The 5,389-nt window shown below is 57.7% G+C and overlaps 1 protein-coding gene across 1 annotated transcript in view; it reads right to left on the reverse strand.

Annotated features, from left to right (window-relative positions):
• APBA2 (amyloid beta precursor protein binding family A member 2) overlaps positions 1 to 5,389 on the reverse strand; it is a 90,494-nt gene that overhangs the window by 44,132 nt on the left and 40,973 nt on the right. Inside the window, exon 3 of the mRNA XM_006167236.2 lies at positions 705 to 756. The gene's annotated coding sequence lies outside the window, so the exon portion shown is untranslated. The remainder of the gene's footprint in view (positions 1 to 704; positions 757 to 5,389) is intronic.

Consider the following 5,389-nt stretch of genomic DNA (forward strand, 5'->3'; position numbering starts at 1 on the left):
AGCTTGCTGCCGTCACCCTCACACTCCCCCCGCAGTGCCAGCCTCCTGGCAGCCCAGCCCGGGCGTCTGGTCCAGGACCAGGTCAGCCAGCTCATGCCCAACCAGGAAAGTGCAGCCGTGCCTGGCCCCGAGGGCAGCGCTGCGCTGAGAGGCCCCATGCCACAGCAGGCGGCTCACTGCCCTCCGTGCGCCTGGCGAGCTGGGGCCGGTTCTCCATCAGTCAGGCTGCTCCCTCAGCCTCTGGAATTCAGGGGCCCCTTCCAGAAGGGGCTAGAACTGCCTGCACTGGGAAGTGACAGGCCTTGGGACCTGCTGTTGGGGACGCGGCTCTGCTGTCAGCATCACAGACCGGAGTCCAGGCAGGGCGACGCTGAGCGGACGGGTCGGGGTACGTGCTGCCATGGCGGGAGGGGGCGACGCTGAGCGGACGGGTCGGGGTACGTGCTGCCACGGCGGGAGGGAAAATGGCGGGAGGGGACACGTGCAGGCCTCATGCTGTCACCGGGCGGGGAGGCGCGGCCCAGGCAAGTGCTGGTGGTGGCCTCAGCAATGCCGCTCATGGCTCATGCCCAGCCGGACGCCCCGGCTCCGCCGATGCAGACATGCAAGAAACAGCCAGGTTGGCCACTCATCTGTGCTGTGGCCCCCAGTGCGGCCCTCCCACACACGTCAGCCCCACTGCACACCAGCACCCAGCTACTTACCGGAAACGCGTGGTTCGGCGTGGTCCGAAGGTCTCCCTGTGACCAGGTCCTTCTGGAACAGAGCAGAAGAGATGGGCGCTTACTGGGGACAGGAGCGATGTGGTCAGAGGCCCTACAGGAGCAAACACAGGCAGCGTGGAGCCGCCGCAGGGCGAGTAGGCAGGGCAAGCAGGCCGGGGTCCCAGTGAGAGGTCAGAGGGCCACCAACAGGCGCTAGGCTCTTCAGCCACTCATCACCTGTGCCTGAAGGAACACGCTCGGGGCCAGCAGGTGGCGTGGTAGCTAAGGCACTGGATTCCCGCGTTGCGCCCACAGTCCGAGTCCTGGACCCAGTGGCCTGAGAACTGCAGTGGGCCATGTGTGCTCCAAATCCCACAGGGGCAGGGCACAGTCGGGAGTGGGGGTGCCTGCCCTTCCACTCTGACCCTCAGCACAGCAGCCTGAAGGCCACAGGACTGGCGGCCCCTGCCAGGTCAGTGAGGACAAAGACTCCTCCTCTCCCCTGCAGTGGAGGCTGGCTACCTCGGCCGTTATCAGGGAGCATGGGTCTGCAAACTGACGCTCGCCGTAAAGACAGCTCCACGAGGTCATGGCGCCGGGACTGCTGGGGTCCGTGCAGTCTCTCAGCTGGTTACGAACCCTTGCCATGATGAAGGGGCACGATTCTTGGCAAAGCAGGAACGGAAAGGGACTTTGTTCGCTGAGAGACCCGACCGCAGCCTACCCCAAGTCCACCCCGCAGTGGCCATTTCGCCTAGCCCTCCCTGAGGCCTCTCCTTAACACTGTCCTGTCCCCCTGCAGCAGGAAACGGGAAAGCAGAGAAAGTAGAGGTTAAGGATGAATAGATGGGGATCAGGCAGAGCAAGCCCAGACCCTACCCTCAGTGGTCACCCCGAGATACCTCCAGACAGCTCAGGGCGTCACAGACAAGCACACACTTTCCCGGAGACAACGCTGTCCTAAGGATGCACGTGCCGTGAGCGTGCTCTGACCCAGGGTGCTAGCTTCTGAGTAAGCTCAGGCTTCACACCCCATTCCCTCCAGGGCCCCACCAAACTGCTCCTCCAAGGCCTTGCCAGCAGGGGGTGCTGCCACACACGGAGTTTTGCCGACCTGAGCCCTGAGATGGAACCCTGGCGTGTGGTCTGTAACAGAGAAGGGCACTCAGAAGAGCCGTTTCACTTCCTTTCCTGTACACCCTCTGCTCACACCGTGTCCCGGTCTTGAGCTTCTGTCATTCGCTATTTCAGAGGAGTGAGCTTTGTGGCATAAACTGCAACTCTTTTCTGTTGCTCCTCCACCTTGCTTACGTTCTTTCCTCTGGATTCTGAATAATCTCTCCTACCTGCACTGTCTTCATGGCCTTGTGCAAAGTGCCTAGAGCTGTCGGAGAGATGTGCTGATGACACAGGCCAGTGACGACCGTCCCTGCCCAACGGGACACTGTCTGAAGCCTCCTGGGAAGGACTCTCAGAGCCACCGTCACTTAGCAGCTTTCGCCAGTGCTACAAGTACGAGGGCTCGCAGTGCCGCCTCACGGGACGGGACGGCCTTAAGGCTTCTGTCCTCTTCTTGGCCCTGGAATAATTTGAACAGCATTGAGATGTTCTAGTCCTTAAAGAGTCAACAGAATTCTCCTGTGGAAAATACGGAAGGAGGGAGATGGACAGAAACTGGTTTATTTAAACTCTGCATCTACTGAGGTCAGTTTGGGTAAATTACATTTTCTAGCACGCCCTGCGGTGTGGGTCTCCTCTTCACTGTCGACTCTTACTCTGCAAACTTGTGGGCTTGCTGACTTCTGTAATTAGCTTGAACAGCGGCGTACAGATTTTTCCCTAAGAATCAGTGTTACTGTGCTTATTAGTTTTACTGGGGTTTTTTTTGTCTATTTTTTTTTTTTTTACATAGGGCACGTGCAGCCTCGAGAGAGAAACAGAGAGGGAATGTGAGAAGCTCCCCACCCCACCCACAGGGGAGGATGGCCACACTGCAAGCCCTTCCTGTCCAATGCCCGCCTGGGATTCAGGGCATGCATGCATACACCGGGTCCAAGGCTCGAACTGCGGGAGTCCAGTGGCAGTCCAGCACTGCAACCACACGCCGCCTGCTGGCCCTCGTACCCATGTTTGAAATTAATTTCCAACTTTCACTTCTGTCAATCTCTTTTCAGGTTTTCCAGGTTTTATTTTATTATTATTTTTTTTAATCTAACGCCTGGAGGAAGATATTTAATTCCTCTTTTAGCTTTCTCTTTCTGAGGCTGTAGGCACACCTGTATGCATACCCTGCAGATCGACACGCTTACATCGTTGTGCTAGAAATCATGCAACTGTGGTTCGTATACTTCGTCCAAGAATTCCTTTGATAGAGTTTAATCTTTTAGCATTCCAGATTGAAGGCACTGTTTCATGCTTGGTTCTGTCTCGCCGTGACGGCAGAACGCCGCCTACATTATTCCTGGCGGCGGCTCCTTCGTAATCTGATGCATGCTGGCCTTCGCGAGGTCCCTGCGTCTCCACAGCTGTTGTCGCAAGTGCAGTTCAAGGCCGCTGTGACCCAGGCACACTGCTGGCACCTCTGCACCCCCTCAGACCGAGTGGGCCCCGTCCAGGAGTACTCTGCTTCTCCCCAGGAGCTGAGGTCATGTGGGAGGTGTGGGGTCAGTTACTGGGTCCACCCTGGACCGTGCAGCCCTTGGCGTCGGGGCGGTCCCTGTTTTCTACTGAACACAAACACAGGGGGTGGAACTGAAGGAATTCCAGCTTCGTCTGCAGACCACATGTACCTCACTGTCGACTGCTCCTCACATACAGGGGTGCACTGCACACGGAACGTCGCACACTCGGAGCACCGGTGTGTACGTCGGGGTATTACAGAACTGCACATTCTCCACACTTACTGCTGCTGGAATGCAACGGTCAATAAAGCGAACGGAACAGTGTGCGCCAGTGTGAGGCTTATACACGTTATTAACCTGCAATGGGGGGCGGGACCAGCAGTTAGCGTAATGGCCGTGTCACTGGACTCCCACAGTCGACTGCGGTTCGCGTCCTGGACCTGGTGGCTTAAACTCATGCTGGGCGCGTGTGCGTGCGTGCCCAAGATCCTGAGAGGAGAACGGAGGAGAAGGGATTGTGGTGTGGCCATCCTCCCTGGGGGTGCTTTCTCGCTTTCTGTCTCTCTGTCTCTGTCTTCTGGTGAGCACACGCGCCCTGTAGGCACCCCCCCCCCAAAAAAAAAGTAAAATAATCCTAAGAAAACACAGTCAATTCCATGAAATTGATAGGTTTAACCAAAGTCCTATCAAACTTTGCAAGATGTTTTGTAGAAGGCGGCCAACTAGTTTTAAAGTCTATTAGGAAAGAGAAATGCCTTAGAACAAGGAATTTTGAAGGAAAAAAAAAACGGTGGAAGGAATCGCCACCTCATATCAAGGCCTACTACAGAGAGGAAGTAGTCAAGAAAGATATCGCCAAAGGGCCGGACGTAAGGTCAATAGAATGGAACAGAGAAGACAGGAAAAAATGCACTTTTTTTTTTTTTAGGTTTTGCCATAGGGTGCATACACTTGCCAGAGAGAGAGGGAGGGCAGGAAAGGAGGGGGAGGGGGAGAAATCACCCCCAGGAGGATAGCCAGCCGCAATCCCGTGACCTCCTTTCTCATCTCAGGATCTTGGTCATGCACCCACATGTGCCTGGTCAGGTTGGGTGCCAGTCCTGGGGCTCAGACAGCAGGTGGCCACGAGGGGCCCTTAACCACCTGCCCTCCACTAGCCTCACCTCACCTCGAGCTCCGACGAAGGGCCAAACGTGACCTGCTAGAACTGCAGAACCTGCTCCCCACTGACGACGCCCTGCTCTTCTCTCCTCACCAGAAACACTCGCCCCTTCACCTCCAGCTCAGAGCCCGCCTCTTCCAAGAGGATTTCCCTGATTCCTCAGAGCAGAACTAAGTGCTTTCACAGCTTTGTGGAGACAACCGACCTGCCACCCAGCCTGCCCACAGGTATGGGGCTAATGTCTTGAGAACGGCCATAGGAGCTCGGGCACCGCCACGAGTGTTCAGAGCACACAGCACCCCAGCGTCCCCTCAGCCGCGTCCTGTCCCTATACCCTGGCCTTTCCTAGAAAAGCCCCATGCGTGGAACTGGCAGGGCCAGGCCACCAGTGCTCTGGGCTGACCAAAGCCTGGAGGGTGGAAGGTCACAAGGTGGGTAAGGACGTGTCAGGCCCTCCCGCGCGCAGGGATGAGCTAACCAGAGGCTGCACAGGGTGGTCAGCCAAGTGTCTTGGAAAGGACATCTTGTGATGGGCCAGAGCTGGTGGTGGCAAAGGTCGGGTGAGGGTCGCTCAGCAACCAGAGGTCCAGGATGACCGGTGTGGCCAGGGACACCCGGGGGATTGTCGTGGGTATGGCCAGAGGCAGGGCAGCACAGAGGGGCCCGTGGCCTCCCCACGTGGGACACAGAGGGCTACCTAGGATCCCAAGGGTCTGGTGAGTCACATGCTGGAGCTGTGTCCACTCAGCCTTTGGGTCGGGGAGGACAGAGCTAGCCTGGTCACAGCCCAAGGGGGTGGCTAGAGGCAGCCGAGCTCAGGAGAAGGGGCTCAGACGGGACGAGGCAGCCGGGGAAGCCGGTGTCATGGGGGCGGGGGCCGGGAGGGCGCCGGGGAGGACCGG

This window comes from Tupaia chinensis, unplaced genomic scaffold (genome assembly GCF_000334495.1).
Source record: "Tupaia chinensis unplaced genomic scaffold, TupChi_1.0 Scaffold144682_1, whole genome shotgun sequence".
NCBI classification, from domain to species: Eukaryota; Metazoa; Chordata; class Mammalia; order Scandentia; family Tupaiidae; genus Tupaia; species Tupaia belangeri.